Genomic DNA, 20078 nt, shown 5'->3' on the forward strand with positions numbered 1-20078 from the left:
GGGCATCTTCCAGAGACAGGAGGAAAAAGACCCACTAGAAGGAAGAAATCTTCAATGATCACATAGAAAAGCTAAGTAAAATGTTGGAACCTGTTCAGCCACCCTACTTCAGTTAGAAGGTACTTTTTAACAACATTAGGAAAGCGAAACTAGCTGTGGGTGGGGTGGAAATGTTGCCAGGTCATCCCGCCTAAAAAAAAAAACCCCACGATTGTGCCTACATGACAGACGTGCGGCGGTGGCACCATGGTGGCACCGCTGTACCACGTGGCCACGCGGACCACGCTAGTATTTTCTGTGGCTCCTGCCCAGGGGGCTATTCCCCATGTTTTGGTGACCACTAGCTCATCACTTGAGGTGACTGGGTTACTGATTTGTTATTCCACAGCGTGATTAGGAAACAACCATCTAGGAAAACACAGATGCACACATTAGTGTGTAAGAAAAGGCCCAAGGCTGCTGAGGGCTTGCTGGGTCAGACGTCTTGGTGCGAGGGTGGGCGGGGAGGGGGCAGGAGGGCAGGAGGGCGGGACCCAGGGAGGTACGGCCAGGAGACTCCGAGGCCAGCCCAGCAGCGCCCTCTCCTGGAAGTCTGGGAGCACGCCATCTGGGCCGGGTGGATACGGACCAACCCGGCGAGAGCGCGCAGGCCTTCTTCCAACCAGATGCACGACTGCCCTCTATTGGACAAAATGCTTTTCAGCTTTGCTGGACAGCCGGCTAAAGGAAAACATTGGCTATACGGCCCGCCAGGTGGCTTTAGGCAGGACCTTCTAAGTTTCAGTTTCCACATCTATAAAATGGGAGTGGTCGGTAACAATATCGGGCCTTGCAAAGGGCTGTTATCAGGAGGAAATGAAGTACTACTGTGTTCTACCCCTGCCTGCCGTTCTGCTCTCTGCTCTGACAAGATCCAGGTCACTTTCCTGAGGTGATCTTTCTCTCCAGTGTCATTGAACCAAGGGCACAATCATAAAAACCACTTAGTCATATTCTAAGCTCTAGTGGCTAGTGGCACCTCACTTCTGGTAGCTTTAATAACTTCACAAATGCTTTAAGTGTAATTCTGGAAGCACTTTTTTAAAAAAAGCATTTATCATGATTTAAATCAACTTTCTGATACTTTATGCTGCTGCTGCTGCTGCTGCTGCGTCGCTTCAGTCGTGTCCGACTCTGTGCGACCCCATAGACGGCAGCCCACCAGGCTCCCCCATCCCTGGGATTCTCTTTATGGTTAGTGTCTAAATCCTCCACTGGATGATGAGTCCCCTAACTTTGGGGACCTGTGTGCCTTCCGTATTACCGGTACCTACCAGCACAACACATGTGCGATAAATACTGTTGAATAAACACATAGATGACTCATAAGAATTGGGGAAGGCCAGCCAGAAAGGGCACAGTCAGATATGGGGGGGAAAAATCCTTTTTCAAGAGTGCTAACAGGGACTCCCCTGGTAGTTCAGTGGCTAAGACTTCATGTTCCCAACGCAGGGGACCTAGGCTTGAGCCCTGGTTGGGGAACAATATCTCACATAGGACAGCTAAAGATCCTGCATGCCACAGCTGAAAAAGAAAAGAAAAGGAAAAAAAAGATCCCACATGCAGCAACAAAAATTCAGGATCTCCCATGCCACAGCTAAGACCCAGCACAGTCAAATAAATTAATTACAAATTTACAAAAAAAGAGCGGTGACAAACTAATATTAAAAATGAGAGACTTCCCAGGTGGTCCAGTGGCTAAAACTCTGCGCTCCCAACACAGCAGCCCCCGGTTCAATCCCTGGTCAGGGAACTAGGTCCCACATGCTGGAACTGAAGATCCTGCATGCTGCAACGAAGACTCCTGTGCAGCCAAATAAATAATTTTTTTTTTTTTACAAATGAAAGGGCAGGGTGATGAAAAAAATTCGGAACTAAATAGAGGTAATGGTTACACAATCACGTGAAGACACTAAATTTCACTGGATCATACATTTTAAAATGGTTAATTATACGTTATGTGGATTTCACCTCAATAATAAAAAAAATGAAAGGGCAGAATCGTAAATAATTATGATCCATGATGATTTAGACATTCTACAAATATTTGATGAAGTCAATATAAAGAGAATAACTTTGATACAGTGCTTGATGGTTTACATAAATGTCTCTGCGTAAATGATTCATCTGTGCCTCTCAACTGGCCCATGGACTTGCCCCGAGGAAACCAAGGAGCCCGGATGTTCCCACAGTGACTTCCTATTCCTCAGACGAGCTAGAAGCGCTCACCACTGGGGGGGCGCTGTCCCCTCGGCCTCCTGCCTGAAAAGGACTTCCTCCAATCAGTTGCTTCTCTCTCACCCCTTTCTGGGCCTGACTTCGAGAGTCACCTCATCAGAAAGGCCTTCCTGAACGACTTCCTCTAAAAAACACAGTCCAGCCACTCCCCTCTGTCATTCTCTCTCTGCTACACTTCTTGGTTTTTCTTCAAAATTCTTAGCTCATATTACATATGGACACAGGTTTTCTGTCTCCTTCCACAACAGCATAAGCAACAGAACAGGAATATTTGTCAGTTTTGTTTTCAGTTACAATCCTGATTTCTGGAATAGTGCCTGATAGGTGCTGAAAGAAATACTTGTCAAAGAATGAAGAAGTAGTAGAATTTTACCAAGAACCTGTCTGGACCCTTGGGGGAGTCTAGGCTTCATAGGTGATACTACAGAAATGAAACTACAATGTGTGTGTGCTCAGTCGTGTCCGACTCTCTATGACCCCATGGACTGTAGCCTTCCAGGCTCCTCTGTGGGAATCTCCAGGCAAGAAAACTGGAGTGGGTTGCCATTTCCTTCTCCAGGGGATCTTCCTGACCCAGGAATTGAACCTGGGTCTCTTTCGTCTCCTGTGTTGGCAAGTGGATTCTTTACCACTGAGCCAATTATAATGTGACTGAGATAAAGTGCCAGTTGTTTCAGCACTGTGATGAAATGCCACGTTGTTCGTGAATGAGTCTCTGTGTATTCCTCTTGTCCCCAAGGGCGGGGCACCTGTCTGTTGTGTACCTGGCTCAGCATGGTGCCAACCACCTAATACGGGCATTTGTCTATACAATATCAACAAAACATGGTGGATTCCAGGTGATACTGCCAAGAATGGAAGAACTGACCACAACACACATCCAGGTCCCACCCTGGGCGTGCACACTGGGGTACCAGGGGTGGAGAATTTCTGAGGAGGAGAGGAAGGAGAATGTGCTGGGCAGGGGTCAGAGTCCAAGGAGCACCAGAGCGTGACCTCGCAAGCCTTAATTACTCAGGATAGAAATAGCTCCTGAGACCAAATTGATCTGCAGTGCAAACCTTGTAAGATTAATTTGGGCCCACTAGGGGAAAGATCCCAGGGCAGACCTCTTAAGAGTTGGGTCAGGGTGGTCTGACAACACGATAACCCTTGCAAGATGGACAATGAACCTCTGAGACCCAGTGGCCATCCCAGAGAAGTGCCCAGTGGCCTCTGAGAAATCCGTGTCCAGGAGCAGCAGCCGCCACCTTCCTTCAGTCCCTGAGTCAGGCAGCCAAGCACGGGGGAAAACCCTCTGGGGTAGCATTCAGGACACAGATCAGGGGCCAAACTCCTAAAGCTTTGCTGTCTTCTCTCTTCCTTGCACCTGTTTGAACCTGTGTCTCAAGTGCAGTTTACAAATTGCAAACAATCTCACACAAACATAAAGTCTATCATTTGTCCAAACTGGCGGCTGCCATGGCCCTTGATACATCTTAGATGGAACAAAATAGTTAATGTGGACAGATACCTGTTTGTCATCCTGTGCCTCACATTCTAACTAAATGGAACAGAAACATGTTTCAACCTTTAGTAAATTGAAAAAACCTTTAAAAAATGTTCTGAACTTGAATTTCTACAGAGAATTCCAAGCTATGTAAGCTATGACACACACACACGTATTTTCTCCAAAAACTTCCTTATAATATGTTCAAAGTTCACAGCTCAAAATTCCAGCAGGGACTTCCATGGTGGTCCAGTGGTTAAGACTTAAGCAGTGGGTAATGGGTTCGATCCCTGATCTGGGAGCTGAGATCCCACATGCCTCACAGCCAAAAAACCAAAACATTAAATAGAAGCAAATAAAAACTTTGAAAATGGTCCACAGCAAAAAAAAAAAAAAAAAAAACAAACAAAAAATTCAAGTAAATTAATCAATTACAAAACAAATTAAACACACAAAAAAATCACAACATGATTTGTATAATTCCCATTACTTTGGCCATTTTCCAAGGGGTGACTGACACTTCATCTTAGCGGGTGTTGTTTCGAGGAACTGGGACCATTGACCTTTGGCCTATACGTAAACCTCCTCCTTGCGGGCACTCAAGCATGGGTGGGTATTTAGTTTTTCTCAATTCCCACAGCACGAAAGAAAAAACAAACAAAGCAAAACGCATTACTGTTTTTATCTTATATTCCCTAACATTCAGAAAGAGTATTTGGCCATCAGTTGGAGGCCTGGGCTTGACATGAGATCAAATGAACAGGCACAGCCTGGTGTCAAACTGAACCAGCAAACTTGAGCATCTGCAAAGGGGGGCAGGGACCCAGGCAGGATGGAGGGCTCTGGTCAGCAGCAGAGCGCCGGCCACAGCCAAAGGGAAGGCAGACGGGCAGCAAGAGTTGCTCCATAGGCCCGGGCGGCCAGAGCTTCTTACTTTTCAGGAAAAACCAGAAACCCAGGTTTTAATAGGAACTCTATTTTTAAACATTAGCAATTAGTTCTAAAAACTGCTTTCAGAATATTCTATGGGCCAAGTGACTCTCCTTGCAGTCCTGTGGTTAAGATCTTGCCTGTCAATGCAGGGGATGTGGGTTCAATCCCTGGTTAGGGAGCTCAGATCCCACATGTCACAAGGCCCCTCCCCAAAAAATCGAAACATAAAACTGAACCAATATTGCCACCAATTCAACAGACTTTAAAACTAGTCACATCAAAAAAAAAACTTTTAAAAAATCGTTTGGAAAAAAAATATTCTATGGGCCAAGCAGTACACATCTGTGGCCTAATATGGCCCTCGGGCAGCCTGGCTGTGAATCTGGGGAGCCTGAATCTGCCACTCATTAACCATGCCTGGTGGTTGCATTCCTCCCTTCCCTTAGGTTCAAATCCTTGGATTCAAAGTGATATACCTGCCTAGTCACTTTGACCACTCCAGGGCCCAACTTCCTCATCTATAAAACGCAGATAATAACATAACTCCTCTCATATGGCGATTATGGGAGAAAAGGAGATACTGCAGGCAAAGAATCTACCTGCAAAGTAGGCATTTGGTGAAAGACGTCAGCGATGATTAGTTGTAAGCCTGGTGTCTCCCTCATCACCATCATTCATAATTAATCAGCAAATTCTGTCAAATAGGACCTATTCTTCTTGTTTTCATCCCCACTTTCTGTGCCTTAGTTTATATCCCGTCCTCTCACTCCTAAACTGTTCATTCCAGTGATCCAATGAACGGACCTCCTGCACTACTGAGCAGGGGACTCTGTGCCAGGGACCTACGTAGTGTCCCACTGTGACCCACTCCCATGCTGCTCCCAGCGGACGCAATATCTCTGCTCAGCAAATGATGAAAAGCAAAGACATGCTGGAGTCTTTTTCCCTGTCACCTACAGAACAAAGGCCAGTTTCCTTATTCTTGCATGCAAGGCTCCCCCCAGCCCCAGCTCTCCTCCTCCCAGTCTCTGTAACCCTCTCTCTGTTCCAGCTACACCAAACTACTTTTTTCACCTTTTCCCAAGTGAGTCACGTGGTCTCTGGTCATCACACACTGGCAACACTATTCTTCCTGCTTCGAGTGTTTGTTGTCCCCTTCTCACCCAATGTCAACCCCTTCTCGCCCTGCTAAGTCCAGCCCCAAGTGGTCATCTCCACCTTGAAGCCTTCTGGGATCACCTCTCTAACCAGCCAGCCTGCCTCCTCTGCATTCCCCACCAGACAGAGTACATAGGTCCCTTCAAGTCCTCTCTCAGTGTGTGGCAACTGGTTTACTGAGGCATCTCTCTCAGCATGAGATGGACAGGAAGCTGAGGGCAAGAACCTGGTCCCTTATATTTGTTGTATTTCCAACTAGCACATTGGTGAGTGTTCAGTGTTGGCTGAACGAACTAATGGGACCAAGAGGGCATTGAACAAAAGCCATACAATAATGCCACTTTTATACAACTTGTTAGAAACAGGGATCTTGGACTTCCCTGGTAGTCTGGTGGTTAAGACTCCAAGCTGCCACTACAGGGGGCATGGGTTCAAACCCCTGTCAGGGAAGTTCCAACTGTTGCAATTTGTGGCCAAAAAGGAAAAAAAAAAAAGACAGACAGAAACAGGGATCTTTGGGAAAACGCAAAGAAAGAATAATAAAAACATATAAAATCACCCAAGAGCCCACAATTCCCTGTAATGTGCACATTTTGGCTAAGTTTAGTTAAAAAATATATATATATTATATACAGTTCTAGCTACTCAGATGATTGAAAATATCTGCACTTACACAAGGTGGTGTCATGGTGTCTTGATCTTCACTTTTTCTTTCTGTGGTCTCAGTGGAATGCATCTCATATTCCAGGAGAAAATGTAATTCAGCCAAAGAACAAGTTTGATGATTTAGTTCACAATTTATATACTGCGAAGCGCAATCTGAGAGATTCACGTAACAGTAAACTATCTGTCTTGACTGGGTGCCTGTGCAGGCCTCTTAGAAGAGGGGCAACAGTTTCTCTACACTCAGATATCACCAGAGGAGGCCCAGAGTGGTTGATCTTGGGGAGGCAGTGGTCTGAGAAAGAAAATAAACATCATTGTCTTTTGGCATTTCTGTTCTTAAAAACTTGCCTCTGAAAAAAAAAAAAAAGCAACTTGCCTCTGAAGCGCTCATTCAACAAGCATTCACTGGGACTTCCCTGGTGGTCCAGTGGTTAAGATTCCATTCTTCCACTGCAGGGGGCACAGGTTTGATCCCTGGTCCAGGAACTAAGATCCCGCATGCCACATGGCATGGCCAAAAAATAATAATAATAATTTTTAAAAAACAAGCATTCATTGAATGAATGGACAGGTGGCTCCACAACCTTGCTCCCTGAGTCCAGCCAGAATGGCAGACTGTGCTGTGAAAGGCTAGGAGAACAGGTCGTCAGGCTCAGCTAGCAAGAGCAGAAGCAATTCAGCACAGTGGTTTCCCATGCGGGTCTGGGTTCAGGCTGCCTTGGCTCCGGGCCTGGCCCAGGCAGTTTCTAGTTAAGTAGAGCTGAGAGATTGACAGTTCTTATCTCAGAGGGTTGTTGGAAAGATTAGATGATAGAGAATATATTAAATGCTCAGTACAGTACCTACAAGATTATTTTGATTATTATAAGAATTCAGTCAATGTTAGCTATCCTCATTTGCTAAGAAGATCCTACTAATAGGTTTGAGCCTTCTGTGGTTTATCTCTACAACTCTGTCCACACCCAATATCTCTATTTTATTGCCTTAACTATGAGATCAGAGTTCCTAGAGAATGCAAGAAACAGCAAGCTATAAACTTCCAACCAGGGACTTTTCTGGTGGTCCAGTGATTAAGACTCTGGGCTTTCACTGCAAGGGGGCGAGGGCTTGATCCCTAAACTAAGGGATCAGGGAACTAAGATCTCACATTTTGTGTGGTGTGGCCAAAAAAACAAACTTCTGACTGATAAATAAATAGAAATAATGGATCCAAGGAGAAGAAAAGAGGCCACATATACCAAACACCTGGTTGGGTACAGTGATTCAAGCATAAAATAGATCTGGACCCTTGGTGGCCAGGGAGATATGAATAACAAAGAGGTATGCCTTCACATTGCTAGGGGAAATTCCACAACTCTGCGAGCCTAGACAAGTGTGGAATGACATTTTCAGGAATTCAAGGCTTCAAAAAATCTGAGATATTCTAAGGAACAGCGTAAATTATTCCAGCAATTTCTCAATAGATGTTAAATAGTATTGAGACAAGTCAAGTCAGTGAATATGAAGGACTGATTCACACAGCACCTACATGCTGAGTACCTGTGATGCGTTGATTAGAGAGTGGACTGGAACAGGTACCCAACAGACACACGTTGATACCCTCTGGAGCTTACATTCTAGTGGAGAGCCATAGTAAACAACCATAGAGAGGAAACTGATTCAGATGAATGCTCCAGAGAAAGATGGAGAAGGATATGGCAACCCATTCCAGTGTTCTTCAGTATGCCTGGAGAATTTCATGGACAGAGAGGCCTGGTGGGCTACAGTCCATGGGGATTGCAAAGAGTCGGACACAACTGAGCGACTATCACTCGTTCCAAAGAAAGAAATCAGGGCCGAAAGCCTCAGTTCGGAGTATACAAGAACTGTAGCTGATAGAGGATCCGGGTAAGTGACGCAATCAGATAAATCCAGAATGTTGGCCAACTATAAGAATATGGGCCAGAGACTTCCCTTGTGGTCCAGTGGCTAAGGGTCTGCACTCCCAGTGCAGGGGGCCTGGGTTCGATACCTGGTGGGGGAACTAGATCACATATGCCACAATTAAAACCCAGCACAGCCAAATAAATGATCTGAAAAAAAAAGTTTAAAAAAAAAAGAATCACCTTGCAATGCGGGGCATGCGGGTTCCATCCCTGGTCAGGGAACTAAGATCCCACATGCTGCAGAGCGACTAAGCCCAGCGCACTGAAACTACGGAGCCTGTGTGTGCTGGAGCTCACACACCACAACTGGAGAGTCAGTGTGGCAAGAAGAGATCCTGCAGGACCCAACAAAGACCCGATGCAGCCAAACAAATAAATACATGTTAAAGAAAAAAAAGAATATAGGCCAAGTTATCAAAGTTGTTAAAAACCAAAAGAAGTGGGAGATTAATGTAAATTTAAAAGAGTTAACAATCACATTCAACATATAAAACTTGCTTGGATCCCAGGCCAAGGGAAAAAAATTATAAAGTATATTTTGGGAACAAGGAAGGAGTTTGGAATACAGACTGAATGTTAGATGATATTAGGGAATTATTCTCAATTTTTAATTTATGAAATTAAAAATTTTAAATTTACTTCGGTATTATGAATATGCAGGAGAACGTTTCTATTCTTAGGAGATAACACTGAAATATATGGTGTGCTGTGTGTGTGCAATCACTCGGTCATGTTCAACTCTGTGACCTCATGGACTGTAGCCTGCCAGGCCCCTCTGCCCACGGAATTCTCCAGTCAAGAATACTGGATTACGTTGCTATTTCCTATTCCAGGGGATCTTCCTGAACCACGGATCGATCCTTGCATCTCCTTCACTGGCAGGTGAATTCTTTACCACTGCACCATCTGGGAAGCCCCAAAATATATATAGAAAAGGCAAATAGGGCAAACAGTAACTTCTGAATCTAGAATGTTTTATTGCCTATTGCTCTAATCATTAACTTTTCTGTATATATTAAAATGTCCAATATAGAAAAACTGGATAAAAAGGAATGGAGAAGGACTCAGTCATGTCTGACTGTTTGTGACCCCGTGGACCATACAGTCCATGGAATTCTCCAGGTCAGAATACTGGAGTGGGTAGCCTTATCCCTTCTCCAGGGGATCTTCCCAACCCAGGGATCAAACCCAGGTCTCCAGCAATGCAGGATTCTTTACCAGCTGAGCCACAAGGGAAGCCTGAGAACACTGGAGAGGATAGACTATCTCTTCTCCAGGAGATCTTCCTGACCCAGGAATTGAACTGGGGTCTCCTGCATTGCAGGCGGATTCTTTACCAACTGAGCTATCAGGGAAGCCCAATCATTAACTTTTCTGTATGTATTAAAATGTTCAGTGTAGAAAAACTGGATAAAAAGAAGTGGAGAAGGACTTCCCTGGTAGTCCAGTGGTGAAGAATCTACTTGCCAATGCAGGGGATTTGGGTTAAATCCCTGTTTCGGGACGATTCCATGGGCTGAGGGGCAACTAAGCCTGTGCACCACAACTACTGAGCGTGTACAGCTGGAGCCTGTGCTCCACAACAAGGGAAGTCGCTGCAACGAGAAGCCCGTGCACCGCAGCTAGCGTGGCCACGCCTGCCGCAACTAGGGAAAGCCTGCACGCAGCAGCGAAGACCCAGCACACGCACACAAAACAAAACAAAAAAAACTAAAGAAAAAAAAAAAAAAATATATATATATAAGGAATGGAGGAGAAGTAACGTAGATAACTTTTTGGAGGAATTTAGCTGTGAAGGGAGTGTATTCGTTTTCTAGAGCTTGCTGTAAGAGATTACAAAAAACTGAGTGGCTTGAAAGGACAGAAACATGCTCTCTCACAGTTCTAGGGGCCAGAAGTCCAAAATTAAGGAAGTGGCAGAGGCCACCTCCCTGCAGAGGTTGTAGCGATGAACCCAGTCTGTGCCCCCCACCTCTGGGGGCTTACCCCCGCCTCACTCCAGTCTCTGGAGTCACATTGCCTCCTCCATTTCTGCCTGTGTTTGATCACTTGTGCTGGCCTATCAGGCTCACCCAGATTATCCAGAATAAGTTCCTCCTCTCAAGATCTTTAACTTAATCACATCTTTCTCCATATAAAGTAACGTACGTTCTTCTGCCACATGGGCGATAATCACAGGTTCCTGGGATTAGGAAAGGAATGTATCTTTGGAGGGCCACTTTTGTGCCTAGCGTAGGAAGAAAGAAAATGCAACAGTATCTAGAGAGGAATGTGGGGGCATGAAAGGTTTTGTTTTGAAGATGAGAGAAAAGATCGCATGTTTACAATAACTGGTTTGAGACATTTTGCTGTACACGGCAGTAACAGTACACCAGTACAGTTGATTTGTTCATTGTGTTAGTCACTCACACACCGGAAAATTCATAAAGAAAACAGCAAGGCCATCATCAAAAAGTCTACACATAATAAATGCTCGAGAGGGTGTGCAGAAAAAGGAACTCTCCTATGGTGCTAGTGGGAGTATAAATTGGTACAGCCACTATAGAGGTTGCTCAGAAAACTAAAAATAGAGTTACCATAGGATTCTGTAATTCCACTCCTGGGCATCTATCTGGAGAAAACTATAATGCAAAAAGATACCTACAGGACTTCTCTGGTGGTCCACTGACTAAGACTCCATGGTCCCAATGCAGGGGGCCAGGGTTTGATCCCTGGCCAGGGAACTAGATCTGGCATGCTGTAATAAAGATGGAAGATCCCACATGACTCAATTAAGACCTGGTGCAGCCAAGTAAATAAATAAATAATTTAAAAAATATAGCATAGAGTTTACAGATCTTTTGGAGACTGGGGAAAATTATAAAGGGATGTGTATAAAACTTTTTTTAAGGTTTATCAACATGTTTTGTATATAATTTTATTTATTTATTTATGGCGGTGCTGGGTCTTCGTTGCTGCATGGGTTTTTCTCTAATTGTGGTGTGCAGGCTTCTCATTGTGATGGCTTCTCTTGCTGCAGAACACAGGCTCTAGGGTGTGCAGGCTTTAGTAGATGGGGCGAGTGGGCTCAGTAACTGAGGTTCCCAAGCTCCGGAGCTCAGGCTCAATAGTTGTAACACATGGGCTTAGTTGTTCAGAGGCATGTGGGATCTTCCCAGACCAGGAATTGAACCCATGTCTCCTGAATTGGCAGGTGAATTTTTTACCAGTGAGCCATCAGAGAAGCCCAGAAAACTTAACAGCTAAAAAAAAATAAGACTATTATTAATATAAACTTGTTATCAGACTTACTTATGAAATGATGAAGTTTCTACCCCTTAGAAATTGTATAGATTTTTAAAAGTATATAGAGGAGAAAGGGTGAAGTATTCCTTTCATGCTAACTATCCATGACTGCTTTTCACCACCTCTTAGGTCCCTACTGGAGAGACCAAGTCTTGATACTGAGGCTTTGACACTAGGTACTTAGGGAGTCTCCTCTCTTCCCTGGGGTGACAGTGGATGCTGGATGACAAGTGGAAGACACAAAAGAAAGCCCCAAAGGAGACAGGCACAGGGGGAAACTCCATCTGATTAGATGAATAATTAAAAGTCAAAACGGAAATAATACAAAATAATTGAGGCAATTTCAAATCAAGTATGAGCAATTCAAATTTGATGCGGAGGTAAGGGGAACTTGTGGAAATAGTGATCATGGTGAAGTGATTAAAATCATGGAATCCACTGTATCATGATTGGTCAAGAGGAAAATAATAGAATTCCATATCACCAAAACTACCATTTAATAGAAAAACCTGTAATCACTTTTTAAAATCCAGATGCATATCAGAATTATATTGGAATTTTTTGAAAAATACAAATGCTAAGTTTTTTTTTCTTTGCTACAACTCCAGATATGTTTCTAATGAGCAGCCATGTTTACAAAGAACTGGTTTATATGAGGATCTTTTATCTAGCTTGTTTCACTTCTACTTCATACTCAGTGCTCCCATTTCATTTAGTTTATGCTTTCCAATGTCTCCATCTCTTTTATTTTTGGATGAACTTTCTCAAGCCTTTATCAAGCATAGTAGAAAAGCTCTTGTATACACATATATAAATAATATGTATAATATATATATTAGAAAACTTATGAATTTTTGCCTAAAATATTTATGACACTTTGATTCCACTTGTTTGACTTAGCATAAATAGAAAGCTAGATTTCTAATTTAAAGAAATACATATGTAAAAAAGCAACAAAGGTTTGCTGTATAGCAGAGGGAACTATAGTCAATATCTTGTCATAACCCATAATGGAAAATAATTTCAAAACTAATATATGCATATATGTATAACAAATCACAAAAATAATTCTATATTTTGAAATTTAGTAATGTTTATCTTTTTGCCAGTTTTTCGAAAAGTCCTATGGACATTTAATAACATATGAGATACAAAATTTTAAATTTATTTGTATAGGATATAAGATTAATATAAATAGAAATCTATTATATTAAAATTATTAACGACATCATTCAAGACGCTCCTTATTTTTTCTGAACTTCATATTCTCAGAGAAATGTTAATATATCTTACTATGATTATATTTTTTTTCTTTTCCCTTATATTTCTTCTGATTTTTGCTTTAGGTATCTTTGTTTGTTGTTAGGTGGCTAATGGTTTACGATGTCTATCTTCTCTGTGAATTGTACCTTTTATGATTAAAAATATTTTGTTTCATTTAAAAATAAGTAACTAAATTTAAAATAGGGGAACCCATGGGACTTCCCTGGTGGCCCAGTGGTTAAGAATCTGCCTTCCAATGCAGGGGTCGGGTGTTAAGTCCATGGTCAGGGAACTAAGATCCCACATGCAGGGGGCAACTAAGCCCAGTGCACCACAGCGAAGGGCCCATGTGCTGCAATAAAGACCCAGCACAGCCAAGAAATAAAACAAAACAGGGTAACCAGAAGTTATTCTGGATACAATTTGCAGGCTAGAGGGAAGATCAGGGAGGCTGGGCTCGGTCCAGATACACAGGGCTCAGTGAGGGGCCTGTCTCACTGCATTGTAAAATGAGCTACATGGGAGAGGAGAGTAGAGAAATAGGGAAGAAAATAACTTTAAAATCCAACAAACATAATTACTATTATGGGATGTGGCTTCTTACTTTTTTCCGTCACTTCTTTCTCATCTCTGCTCTCGCCTTTGTCGCGATCCTCATGCTTTAGGATCCTCTATCAGACACTGACCACTCCAGCCCACATCTCCTTCCACCACCTTCATGATCTAGCCACATCCTGCTGCCACTGTCCATTTTTCTCACTATGCATTCTCCTACATCTCATAAACTCAATCATCTGTTAAACTAAATCTTTCTAGCCCATCCTCAATCCATTTCTCAAGCACCTCTCTACAAGCTCCTTAGTCACAGCTCTTTTCCAAGAAACCACCATCCACTTTTCCTCTAGCTATCGACACGTTAACAAATTTTCTCTTTCTTCCCAAAATGTTCCACTTCCCTCTTTATCAGACTTCTCTACTTCCTTTGGTCCTGGTGTTCACCTTCATTCCCAGTAGCTCTTCAATCCCACTCTTTCTTCTCTTAGGCTCAGATGCTCTTTCTCTCTCATATTTACCTCTTCAGGGTCAATAACATTCTGCTTCACTCTAATTTCTCCTCTTTGACTTGCAAAACTTCCCCTATTTGCTTCTCTTTCCTTCTTACATTCTCCATCTCCTCACTCACTTCATCTTCCTCCTCTATAATTGGTTTCTCTTCCATAGAAACAGATCCATCACTATTATCATTCTCTTCTTCCAAGATATCCTCCTCCTCCTCCACCCCTTTCTCATTCTCTTCATCATTCGCCTCTACACTTTCAAAAGGAATTTCCATCTCAGCATTGGTAATTTCTATCAATTTTTCATCCCCAATCACTTCCACCACTTTCTCAATTTGCTCTTCATTTATGCTGCCCATTCTTGAACGCGCCAACTTTTCTCCACTAGCCCCCAGCTTCTCCCTACTGGATCGCTGCTTCTCTGTACTTGACCGCTGTTTATCTCCAGTGGATCTTAACTCCTCTCCACTTGTCCCCAGATTCTCTCCCCTGGATCCCCGCCTCTCTGCCCTGGACCCCCGCCTCTCTCTCCTGGGTACTAGCTTCTCTCCACTTGTCCCCAGATTCTCTCCCCTGGATCCCCGCCTCTCTCCCCTGGATCCTCGTCTCTCTCCCCTGGATCCCCGCCTCTCTCCCCTGGATCCTCGCCTCTCTCCCCTGGATCCCCGCCTCTCTTCCCTGGACTCCAGCTTCTCTCCACTCGAATTCAGCTTCTCTCCACTCAATCTCAGCTTCTCTCCACTCAATCTCAGCTTCTCTCCATTCGATCTCAGCTTCTCTCCACTCGATCTCAGCTCCTCTCCACTGGATCTCAGCTTCTCTCCACTCGATCTCAGCTTCTCTCCACTCGATCTCAGCTCCTCTCTACTCGATCTCAACTTCTCCCCACTGGGACTCAGTTTCTCTCCACTTGACCTCAGTTTCTCTCCACTTGACCTCAGCTCCTCCTCATTCTGCTTTACTTCGTATCCTCTGGATCTCAAGTCCTCTCCACTGGTTTCCACGTCAGTAAACTTCAACTTCTCTTTAAACTCAGGCCCCTTCCGAGATCCCGCTGCAGTCCCTGCACTCTCAGATTCAGCCTCTACTCTGTGTCTGAATTCTTGCTTTCCCCACACCTCTATTGAGCTGTCTTTCCGCAAACCGGCCGAAACCTGTAATGCACTTGATACACTGCGCACTCGTTTCACATCCATCCTTTCTGGACTCCGGCCTGACTTTCCTCTTAAGACTGGCTTTTCCACATCTTCCAGTCTCCAGTTCTCAGACTCAAGCTTCAGGTCCCACGTTTTAGGTTTTTGCGTCTTTCTACCCAGGAGCTCCATTTTCCTCCCAATGACGATGAGCCCGTTCCAGGGCATCCATAACTTTTCTCGCATCGTCTGCGCCCCTCTGCTTCCCGGTTCCAGCTGCGACCGCCCGAAGGTCCCGGCCTGGCCTCGGGCGCCTTGGCAGCGGGCCTTGTCGCGCCCCCTTGCCGCCCTTTGTGGCTTACCCCGCCACTCCCTCCTGTCCCAGAGCGAATATCCAAACGGAGCCCCTTTCTCCAAAGACATTACGCCTCTCCCCGGTCCCTAGTCCGCCCACCCCACCCCAGCTCCCCATTCCCCCGACCCTCCCCACCCTCCCACCCAGCCCTCTGGCCCGCCGCCCCGCCCACCGCCTAGAGGGCGCGAGAGGGGACTAGTGCGCACGCGCAGACCGCGAGGCCGTTGGAAGGCGCGGCCCAGAGCGCCAGCGAGCGGGAGTCAACCAGCCCGGAGGCGGGGGCTGACAGGACTCGAGACCTCTGCGATCTTAGGGCACCCCTCCTCCCCATCCCCCCGCCTCCCGCCTCCACGCAATGGCCTGTTCCCGGCCCTCTCAGTTCCGCGCTGCCCCTTCGAGGTGGGGCCTGGGCACAGGAACGACAGGCGTTGCAGCCAATGGCGTCCCGCACGGTAAACCTGCTACCCAATCACAAGGCGCGGCTGCAAGGGAACGGAGTGGGAACAACGCCCGGCTCCAGGTGACTCCTTGGCAGGGAGGGAAGGGCGCCTCGGTTAGTAGATAGTATCCCCACTGGGTCCGTTCCTCGGGGCGAGGTCTCGCGGACCAAGCTGCCGCAGCGTGCGGCCAGTGACCTGCTGTGGAATCCTTTAGTGCTGTAGTCGAGGAGAGTGATGGAGGAGCGTCTAGAAGCTGGGAAGGACAGCAAGGTAGAGAAAAGATGCAAACCCCCTGCCATTCCTACAGCTCCCTCCATAATACCCGCTGATGCCCAATCAGGGAGAGGGGGGGGGGGCGGGAGAGAGAGAGAGAGAGAGAGTCTGTCTGTCTGTCTACGCTCACGCATGAGTTAGAGAAGAGAGAGATCTGAGCAAGGGACTGGTGAGGAGGCAGGGTTTACCTTTACCCCGACAGATGGAAACGGACCCGTCTCTCTTACTCCTCCCTCCCCTCCCCAGGGCCGACTCATGCAGGTTTCATGGAAGGATGTTATGGATTGAGAAGGGGCTGGAATACTGCTTTCCCAAGGTGGGGGGAATACAGTTCACCACTAATGGTTCACGTGTGTATCTGTGTTATATAATTAGAAGACCATTCAGTCTTCATTCCTTCTTCTTGACTTCATTTGACAGACAGTTTCTGAGCATCCCTGTGCTAAGGATGGTTGGGGGTGGGCATACAGAGATGCACACTTTTAAGGGTAGGAGATACGTGCAGAGTGGGCTGTGACTAAAAGGCCACTTATCCTATAAGGATGGAGCAGCCGTGGTCCATTTTTGAAGCCCCATCTCTCTCAAGCAGTTACCAAGGAAGGAGGCAGGAGACTTGGGGGCCTGTTGCACCAATGAACCAGACTGTCAGGGGCGGGGTAGGGATGGGGGTGGGCGGTGCAGGCATATGGACAGAGGAAGAGCTTGCCCTGGGGGTGCTGGAGAAGCCAACAAGTGAGGAGTGGGGTTCAAGTGAAATTTGATGAAGTGAGAGGGACTGACAGACCAAAGTATGGAACAGAAGGCATCGTTTCAGTGTATATCTATGTTCATATTCATAGTTAAATTAGTATATATATATATATATATAATGTTTAGAGCAATGCCTGGCATATAGGAAGGGCAAATCTAAGTGTTAGCTATTGTATTACTATTATTGAATAGTGAATGCTACGTGTTGGGGGGACGTCCTGGGTTGTCAAACTGATGGGTTTGTGGTCACAGCCCGCTGGCACCTAACCTTTGTAGGTGCCAGACTCTCTGATAATCTACTATTAGATCTTGTCCTTTAGATAAGCATGACCTTCTTCAAAATTCTCCTATAAATATAGAAAGATGAAAAGAATAATAAATGAGTAGGTAAGTAAAAATACAATAGAGAAAAATGAAATAATATAAAATACTTGATTAACAGAATTCAAGAAAGAATAAAAGAACAAAAAACAGGAGACAAACAGCAAGATGGCAGGCTTGTAGCCTACTGTATCAGTAATTACAGTAATAGTGAAGTGGAAGAAGCACTACAATTAAAAATAAAACATTTTCACATTGGATTTTTAAAAAACAATTTAATTCTCTTAAAAGAGACTTATTTGGGGACTTCCCTGGTGGTCCAGTGGTTAAGAATCCATCTGCCAGTGCAGAGGACATGGGTTTGATCCCTGGTCTGGGAAGATCCCACATGTTGAGGAGCAGCTGAGCTCGAGTACTGCAACTACTCGAGTACTGCAACTACTCGAGTACTGCACCCACTGAAGCTTGCTCACCTAGAGTCTGTGCTCTGCAACTAGAGAAGCCACAGCAATGAAAAGCCCGTGCACTGCAATGAGGAGTAGCCCCTGCTTGCGACACTAGAGAAAACTCACACATAGCAACAAAGACTCAGGACAGCTGTAAATAATTTTATTTTGAAAAAGACATACTTTTAAGAACACAGAAATATTGAGAAACTAATGGAATATGTACACTATGAGCACACTAACCAAAAGAAAGCTGGCGTGGCTTTGTTAATTTCAAACAAAGTAGACTGGAAGAAAAAGTATTCTAGAAAAAAAGGAGGGATATTTTATAAATATTAAAGAGTCAATTCAACAGGAAGATAAAACACTCCTCAATTGTATGTACTTCATAACATAATTTCAAAATATGCAAAATAAAAAATTACAGAATTGAAGAAATCAACCCATGATTACAATTAGAGTTTTAGCACAACTGATAGCATATTAAAAAGCAGAGACATTACTTTGCCGACAAAGGTCCATCTAGTCAAAGCTATGGTTTTTCCAGTAGTCATGTGTGGATGTGAGAGTTGGATCATAAAGAAAGCTGAGCACAGAAGAATTGATGCTTTTGAACTCTGGTGCTGGACAAGACTCTTGAGAATCCCTTGGACTGCAAGGAGATCCAACCAGTCAATCCTAAAGGAAATCAGTCCTGAATATTCATTGGAAGGACTGATGCTGAACCTGAAACGCCAATACTTTAGCCACCTAATGCAAAGAGCCAACTCACTGGAAAAGACCCCAGTGCTGGGGGAGACTGAAGGCAGGAGGAGAAGGGGACAACAGAGGATGAGATAGTTGGATGGCATTACCCACTCAATGGACATGAGTTTGAGCAAGCTCTGGGAGACAGTGAAGGACAGGGAAACCTGGCGTGCTGCAGTCTGTGGGGTCGCAAAGAGTTGGACATGACTGAGCAACTGAACAGCAATAAGTGTCAGCAGACCAAAAAACCCCAGCATTTAGATTTAAATAGTGTGATTAATCAGCTGACCTATGTAGCACTCTATAACCTACAACTGCAGAAAACACATTCTATTCAAATGTACATGAAGCGTTTACCAAAATCCATTATGTGTTTACCCAGAAAACAAGTATCAACAAACTTTAAAAGCCTGAAATAATATAGAGTGTGATCTCTGATCTAGGAGACTCATCAAGGAATCAAAACAAAAAGATAACTACATTCCAAAATATTTGGAAATTAAACAACATACTTCTAAATAATAAGTCAAAGAAGAAATTATAATGGAAATTAGAAACTTTTTTAAGAAATTATTTTGAAAATATGACATATCACAACATATAAGACTGGAGAAGGAAATGGCAACCCACTCCAGTATTCTTGCCTGGGAAATCCCATGGACAGAGGAGCCTGGTGGGCTACAGTCTGTGGGGTTGCAAAAGAGTTAGACACGACTTAGCGTCTAAATAACAGATGGAGTCTTATGATGACTTGTGGCAGAATGATTGTCCCTAATACGTCTGTTCATGAATAATTGTGGTGAAAATGATAAGAAAAAGGAAGAAAATGTGACAGAATTCTGTATGTTAAGATGCTTTTTAATATCCAAAGTTAAAGAGATTTCTTTTCATACAGACTTCCTGAAAATGTGATTGTGGCTCAGCTGGTAAAGAATCCACCTGCAATGTGGGAGACCTGGGTTCGATCCCTGGGTTGGGAAGATCCCCTGGAGAAGGGAAAGGCTACCCACTCCAGTATTCTCTGGCCTGGAGAATTCCATGGACTGTATAGTCCATGGGGTCGCAAAGAGTCGAACACGACTGAGTGACTTTCACATCAAGTGTGAGTACAGTTTGACAAAGAAATGAAAGTATGAGCAGATTAAAAAAAAAATGCTGACTTATAAGATGTAGCTAAAACAGTATCCAAAGAGCAATTTATACCTCCAAATGTATATTTTAGAAAAAAAGAAAGGTTGGAAAGTCAGTGATCTAATTTCAATATCAAGAAGCTAGAGAGGATGTATCTAGTGGTCTAGTGGTTAAGAATCTGCCTGCCAGTGCAGAGGACACCAGTTCAATCACTGGCATGGGAAAATCCAACATGTCACAGGGCTATTAAGCCCTTGTGCCACAGTGTGCAAAACCTCTATGGAAAAACTATAAAACATTACAGAGAAAAATTAAAGAAGACCTGAATCATTGGAAAGATAGCCATGTTCATGGATTAGAAGATTCAGTATTGTAAAAATGCCTATCCTTCCAAAATTGACCTATAGATTCAATGTAATTTCAGTCAA

At 44.3% G+C, this 20078-nt stretch overlaps 1 long non-coding RNA gene across 2 annotated transcripts in view; it reads right to left on the reverse strand.

Annotated features, from left to right (window-relative positions):
* Window positions 1-15634, reverse strand: part of LOC102395836 — a 42167-nt gene extending 26533 nt beyond the window's left edge. For both annotated transcript variants that reach the window (XR_006551416.2, XR_006641130.1), the window contains exons 1-2: window positions 13601-15634; window positions 6531-6815 (exon numbers count right to left, since the gene is read on the reverse strand). This is a non-coding gene — a long non-coding RNA (uncharacterized LOC102395836). The remainder of the gene's footprint in view (window positions 1-6530; window positions 6816-13600) is intronic.
* Between the last annotated feature and the right edge of the window lie 4444 nt (window positions 15635-20078).

Source organism: Bubalus bubalis, chromosome 5 (assembly GCF_019923935.1).
Source record: "Bubalus bubalis isolate 160015118507 breed Murrah chromosome 5, NDDB_SH_1, whole genome shotgun sequence".
Classification (NCBI taxonomy): domain Eukaryota; kingdom Metazoa; phylum Chordata; class Mammalia; order Artiodactyla; family Bovidae; genus Bubalus; species Bubalus bubalis.